Here is a 7,500-nt window from a genome sequence, read left to right as displayed (position 1 = left end):
TAATAAAGCTCTACTCATCGTTTCAGTAACTTGAAATTAATTTTTTTTATCAATTCTCGATGTTGCACATTATTCGAGAAACCTCACTTAATAAATCACGCGATATAAAAGGTAACTCAGTAAAAAAAAAAAAATTGAAACTACTTTAACATACGACCAACTAACTCTACGTACCATGCACGCCATTGGATACCCCGTACCCAGAGTAAAAGATCTATCGCTCTATAATTCTCCCGAATGACTTTTCGCTTTCAAATGTAAAAGGACATTAATCAGGTACTTTGCAAGAGCTCAAACCTGGGAAAGCGTCAATATATATATTTTCTTTCCGTGAAAATATACGAAACCTATTTTAATAAATAAATAGTTATTATTTAATTTTTAATATCATTCAATCGCTGAAACTAAAACAAAGAGAATACCAATGGATGCGTCTAGACAGACCGTGCATCAAACTATCAATTAAAATCTTGAAACACGAATTCCAGACGTAAGGATCTCGAGAGATCAATAACAAGTCAATTAAAACCAAGACTGACGAATACATTGTAAGGTGGAGTTCACAAACACACAATCACACGCATCAATGAACAAACGTCATACACGTTAAGACCCAAGTCTTCGCGTGTCAAGACAATAACGAACCTTTGTTATTAACAGTAAAACCGGTTTAATTCCTCCACATTCGAGTCTGTCTGCTGCAATGCTTTAGGTCGAAGGAACTGTCTTAATTCTCCATCTGCAGAAATTCATGTATTAAGTGTTACTGGTTAAAGGTTATTTGTTTCCATTTTGTATAATATTTTCACTAATCTCGTCATATTTTCAAACGTGGGTATACCACTTTATGATTTACCTTACAAAATTGTTTGCATTTTTCTGCTACCTTCACTTTTCTCGTTATATTTTTAAAACTTGGGTATTCAATTTTGTGCAAAATGCCTTAGACTTACCTTGCACACGCTGGTCAGCCACTCAATCAAACTATCGCCACCTTAGTGAAATGTCTCACTGGTAATTCCATCAACACTTGGTGTCCTTCCAGTCTTCAACCTCTTGATTATATTCCTTACTTCCTCAAAAGTCATTTCCAAAAGCATTCTGAACATAAATACACCCTTTTCTACACTTCTCTTTCATCTCTGCTGCTCCTCTTCGGTCTTACCTCATTCACAAATATTCAAATTTCTCACTCAGTCGACACAGAAGAGCATTCTCCTCAGAGAGCATCATTCCAATGACATTTTAATTTGAGATCCATTTGTTCAGTTAACCTTCCTCTCTGCACTTGCATCTCTGCAGAATAACAATGACTTATTTTACTTGAAATTATTGCCCACATTTTCCTTTCTATTTCTACTATCTGCCTTTTTTACCCCATTCACTTACTTCCTGTTTGTTTGTTTTGTCTGTATGGTGCTTTTACGTTGCAAGGAACCAGTGGTTATTCAGCAACGGGACCAACGGCTTTACGTGACTTCCTAACCACGTCGAGAGTGAACTTCTATCACCAGAAATGCACATCTCTGACCCCTCAATGGAATGCCCGAGAATCGAACTCGCGGCCACCGAAGTGGCAGGTCAACACCATACCGATCACGCCACTGAGGCGCTTTCACTTACTTCCTATTTGTTCTTTCCGTGCAACAGGATCTCAACTGGTCGCCCTAGAGAGAGACCTTACCTTACACCTTACCTTACAGTTTTCGTTCGGGTTGCCCCAGGTCCCTCAGTGTGAGCGCCTCTAATGTCTACCAGAGAGTTGCTAGTACATCTTCCGGTATATTTTGCATCTTCCAATCTTGGATGGTCTGGGATGCAGTTTAGATATTTGTCGAGCTTATTCTTAAACACATCTACGCTCACTCCTGATATATTCCTCAGATGAGCTGGCAACGCATTGAATAGACGCTGCATTATCGATGCTGGTGCGTAGTGGATTAATGTTCTGTGTGCTTTCCTTATTTTTCTGTATAGTTTTTGGGCACTAATTAATCTACCTCTGCTTGCTCTTTCTGATATTTTTAGTTTCTCATGATATTTTCTGTTATTCCTTCTATCTGTTTCCATGCCTGAATTATCATGTAGCGTTCTCTTCTCCTTTCTAGACTATATATTTTAAGAGATTGTATGTCTTTCCCAGTAGTCTAGGTCCTTAACTTCTTCTATTCTAGCTGTAAAGGACCTTTGTACACTCTCTATTTGTGCAATATCCTTTTGATAGTGTGGGTACCATATCATATTGCAATATTCAAGTGGACTACGAACATATGTTTTATAAAGCATAATCATGTGTTCAGCTTTTCTTGTTTTGAAGTGCCGTAACAACATTCCCATTTTTTGGCTTTACATTTTGCCAACAGAATGGCTATTTGGATCATTGCATAACATGTTCCTATTCATCATCACACCAAGGTCTTTCACTGCTTCCTTATTTGTGATGGTCTCATTATTAGGTCCCCTTATATGCATATAGCTTTCCTTCTCTGTCTCCATAATTTATTGATTCAAATTTATCAGAGTTAATACCATCCTATTTACCTCTGCCCAATCATATACTTTGTTAAGGTCTCTTTGTAGAGCGTTCCTATCTTCATCACAAGTAATTTCTCTACTTATTCTTGTGTCATCAGCGAGAGAGAGAGAGAGAGAGAGAGAGAGAGAGAGAGAGAACGCACAAAAAGCCATTCACTAAGAACAATCCACATGAACAGAACACTGACCTGGCTGAATGACGCATTTGTCACGTAACCTAGGCAAATGACTAAACAAATCTAAATCACTAGGTTTAAAGTTTAAAAAAAAAAAAAAAAAAAAAAAAAAAAACTTTTTATTTTTGGCTTCCATTAAGCAATATCGAATTTCTGTCCATTATTTTGTGAGTGTAGTTAAAGACTTGGGTCTTTCAGAAAAGACACTTTATAATTTATGATTCTATAATTCGTAGGCTACAGAGTGTACAATGCCATTCTATTAGCCAAGACCGAAGTTATTTGGAAAGCTGATGGGGAAGAAAAGGAGAGTCTCTCTCTCTCTCTGTATATATATATATATATATATATATATATATATATATATATATATATATATATATATATATATATATATATATATATATATATATATATAGAGAGAGAGAGAGAGAGAGAGAGAGAGAGAGAGAGAGAGAGAGAGAGAGAGAATAATGCGATCAGACTAAATGAAACAGGCAGGAGACAGACAACAGTCATTTACAAAAGGTTGTCCATTTGGCAATGAAACTAAGAAAATCAGTATTCTACATACACAGAAAAATACATAAGTAAGCATATGTATACAAGACGATTTCACTAATTACATTCTCTTGCCGAAAACAAGTAAATCAATAATTAATTTACATTTGGAGCTAACATTGGATCGCCTTCTGGTTCATTCACAGTTACCATCGGATATAAGACGAATTCCTTTTTTTATCTTATACGAAGAAAATTTAATTAAACTGCCAGCAGAAACTTTGCCACAACCCAAACACACACACATATATTATATATATATATATATATATATATATATATATATATATATATATATATATATATATATATATACTTTTAGGGCATAGTTTTTCTCTAATACAATTTTCGTTAAAAGCAATTGCTTTAGTGGCATCAATAAGTTTCTTGCAGGTATCTTCATACCGACGAAGTTTTTTCCGATTCTCGTTCGTCAATTTCTGGTGAAATATACGCAGACTTCCTTCTTCCATTTATTGAATTTTGTCACGACAGCTGTTTCGCCTTATGGCATTATCAAGCGACTACTGACTTACAATCTGACCTTTCGGCCTATTTATCTCATCGTGTGGGAGGTATGACCTCGAGGTATGGGTACTGGTTAGTCTAGGGATTAACAGCTTAAGGGCGTTGTTTTAGTTACAAAGAATATAAGGACATATGTACTGCGACAATAAGAGTGAAAGTTTAAACAGTGGTTAAATAAATATTCAAAATACAATGCCATGTGCTAGAGTTTCCTTAAATGTATGTTTAAAATTTAATATGTTACATGTTGGTTTTAGATAAAAATTACAAAATTACATACAGGAATGAAAATGAATATAGAAATCTAAATACGGGAGTACAAAATATATGTATATATTTTATAGCATGCATAAAGGTACAAGAGATAATTTCTGTTTATACATAAATGTGTATGATTTAAATTTGAGTGTGTGTGTGTGTGTGTGTGTGTGTATGTCCAAAATGGTCTACGTTGGTTAACGGTTGCTGATTCGTGTTGGCGGGGTCTCAGCGACCTGAGTAAGGGATGTTACTTGACTTTCGCTGACGCTGGGTCTTCTCATGCCTTCCAAGGGGCGCGATGTTCTCGGTGGATTGGGGCGCGCTGTCTGGTCCCTGTTGGCTTGGGTATTCCTTCTCCTGCTGGAGGGGAGTATATGGTCCGATTCTTGTTGGACGTTCAAGGTCGGCTTCTGAATAGCGATGCTCACTGCTTCCGTTATTAAGAGGCGACCGTAGTTGTCTTCTCTGTGTACGACCTGGGTGCCTTCTATGAGCTCTTGTAGAGATGGCTTCCTGTCGTGAACATCTATGTAATGTTGATGGATGGCCCCTTGATTTCTATGAGCCAGCAGACGTCTCCGAAGGGTCGTTGTAGTGTGCCCGATGTAGTTTTGGCTGTGAGGTTTACACACCTCCTCTGGACAAGTAAATTTGTAAACTACATTCGTGCACATCTCCTTCGGTCCCCCCACCCGGAGCGGTGCTGTTCTTCATTATTAAGGCTGCTACAAGGTTGGGCTTACTATATATCCTGAGGCTTATTTTATGGTAAGGGGCTTTTGGGGTTACGCCTCTGTTTATTATCCCGCGTAGTGTGCAGCAATCCTCCTTGTATGCAGACCCATAATGTACACGATGGTAAATAATCAAGTTTTCCTCGTTTTTCGCCATGGTGTTGGGTTGGTAAAATTCGTCCATTTTCTTTTTTATTGCTGCTTCGATAATTTGATCTGCATACCCGTTGTTTGTCAGCAGTTGGCGAATTCGGTCGAGTTCGTTATGTATATCTTTCCATGATGAGCTGTGTGTGAAGGTTCTGTTGACATACGCACTCACGACAGACTTTTTATATGCGTCCGGGCACTCCCCGCGTGCGTTCAAGCAACGCCCAGCGTTCGTTGCTTCGTATAAACGGTCGTCTTAAACTCTCCTTCTTTGTTGTTTTACCACCCAGACATCAAGAAATGGCAAAGTCTTCTGCTGGCTGCATCAACATTACATAGATGTTCACGACAGGAAGCCATCTCTACAAGAGCTCATAGAAGGCACCCAGGTCGTACACAGAGAAGACAACTACGGTCGCCTCTTAATAACGGAAGCAGTGAGCATCGCTATTCAGAAGCCGACCTTGAACGTCCAACAAGAATCGGACCATATACTCCCCTCCAGCAGGAGAAGGAATACCCAAGCCAACAGGGACCAGACAGCGCGCCCCAATCCACCGAGAACATCGCGCCCCTTGGAAGGCATGAGAAGACCCAGCGTCAGCGAAAGTCAAGTAACATCCTTACTCAGGTCGCTGAGACCCCGCCCAACACGAATCAGCAACCGTTAACCAACGTAGACCATTTTGGACATACACACACACACACACACACACACACACACTCAAATTTAAATCATACACATTTATGTATAAACAGAAATTATCTCTTGTACCTTTATGCATGCTATAAAATATATATATATATTTGTACTCCCGTATTTAGATTTCTATATTCATTTTCATTCCTGTATGTAATTTTGTAATTTTTATCTAAAACCAACATGTAACATATTAAATTTTAAACATACATTTAAGGAAACTCTAGCACATGGCATTGTATTTTGAATATTTATTTAACCACTGTTTAAACTTTCACTCTTATTGTCGCAGTACATATGTCCTTATATTCTTTGTAACTAAAACAACGCCCTTAAGCTGTTAATCCCTAGACTAAACCAGTACCCATACCTCGAGGTCAATACCTCCCACACGATGAGATAAATAGGCCGAAAGGTCAGATTGTAAGTCAGTAGTCGCTTGATAATGCCATAAGGCGAAACAGCTGTCGTGACAAAATTCAATAAATGGAAGAAGGAAGTCTGCGTATATTTCACCAGAAATTGACGACGAGAATCGGAAAAAACTTCGTCGGTATGAAGATACCTGCAAGCCAAGAAACTTATTGATGCCACTAAAGCAATTGCTTTTAACGAATATATATATATATATAGACTTGGTAGCCTAACAGTTAGGTCTCTCTCACCTCACTAGCCAGAGAACCAAGGTTCGAATCCTGAGCGAGGACAGAACTATTAGGTTATGACCCAGTACAACTACTGACTGTTTCTGGTAGTTGGTCAACGGAAGAGGGTCACTGCTATGTGACGGGAGAGAGGTAGACGGGCGTGGGGTTGGCAACCTCATCCAAAAATGCTTAATGACAAGATATATATATATATATATATTATATATATATATATATATATATATATATATATATATATATATATATTAAGAGGGTAAGGCAAATGCCTACTGACTGTGGAGCAGAAATCGATATATAGATTCCTCACAGGTTATTGCTGATAATGCTCTAGAATACCACAATAACAGAACACAGCTACCACTACTATTTCTACAACCACTCTACAATACACAACGACGATAAAATAATTTTACAAGAGCAAAACATCCCAATCATAATAATAAGTAATAATAATAATAATAATAATAATAATAATAATAATAATAATAATAATAATAATAATAATAATAATCTATATCCAAATAATGCAAATCTTCCCCTCCCTTTATCGTATCCCAACGTAGACTGGGAAAACTGTATTTACTTAAGAACAATCTCCGTTGTCAGGTTCAAATATGTCCATCGATTCCCGTAAGCACGATTTCTGAATGAGAGTTTGGAAACTTGAATAAGAGTTTGGAAACTATGGGTGATCCACCACGTTCGAAGTACATTTAAAATACCTGGTTCCCTGGCTCCATGTTTATGTATTTAGTACGTACGTACGTACATGTAACAATTACACACACACACACACACACACACACACATATATATCTATATATATATATATATATATATATATATATTATATATATATATATGTGTGTGTGTATGTGTGTAAATATATATATATATATATATATATATATATATATATTAGAGAGAGAGAGAGAGAGAGAGAGAGAGATGAGAGAGAGAGAGAGAGAGAGAGAGAGAGAGAGAGAGAGAATAACTTCAAAGTACACACCAAATACCTTATACCAATCTCTCTCTCTCTCTCTCGTCTCTCTCTCTCTCTCTCTCTCTCTCTCGCTTTATACGTTGCATTACCAGTTACCATCGTTACTATAGACAACATTGCCAGACACCTCCAGCAGTGCGTCTCAACTTTTAACAAGCGGCAAAAACGCTAATTGCTTTTTGTT

At 37.4% G+C, this 7,500-nt stretch overlaps 1 long non-coding RNA gene across 4 annotated transcripts in view; it reads right to left on the bottom strand.

The window, feature by feature from the left end:
* LOC135203690 (uncharacterized) overlaps positions 1-7,500 on the bottom strand; it is a 336,388-nt gene that overhangs the window by 40,693 nt on the left and 288,195 nt on the right. Inside the window, exons 1-2 of one of the 4 annotated variants that reach the window (XR_010311991.1) lie at positions 954-1,635; positions 646-739 (exon numbers count right to left, since the gene is read on the bottom strand). The exons of the other annotated variants lie outside the window; for them this stretch is intronic. This is a non-coding gene — a long non-coding RNA (uncharacterized LOC135203690). Of the gene's footprint in view, positions 1-645; positions 740-953; positions 1,636-7,500 lie in introns of those variants that run through there. 4 annotated transcript variants of the gene reach the window in all.

Source organism: Macrobrachium nipponense, chromosome 36, assembly GCF_015104395.2.
Source record: "Macrobrachium nipponense isolate FS-2020 chromosome 36, ASM1510439v2, whole genome shotgun sequence".
NCBI lineage: Eukaryota > Metazoa > Arthropoda > Malacostraca > Decapoda > Palaemonidae > Macrobrachium > Macrobrachium nipponense.
This window is presented reverse-complemented; position numbering and strand designations above follow the sequence as displayed.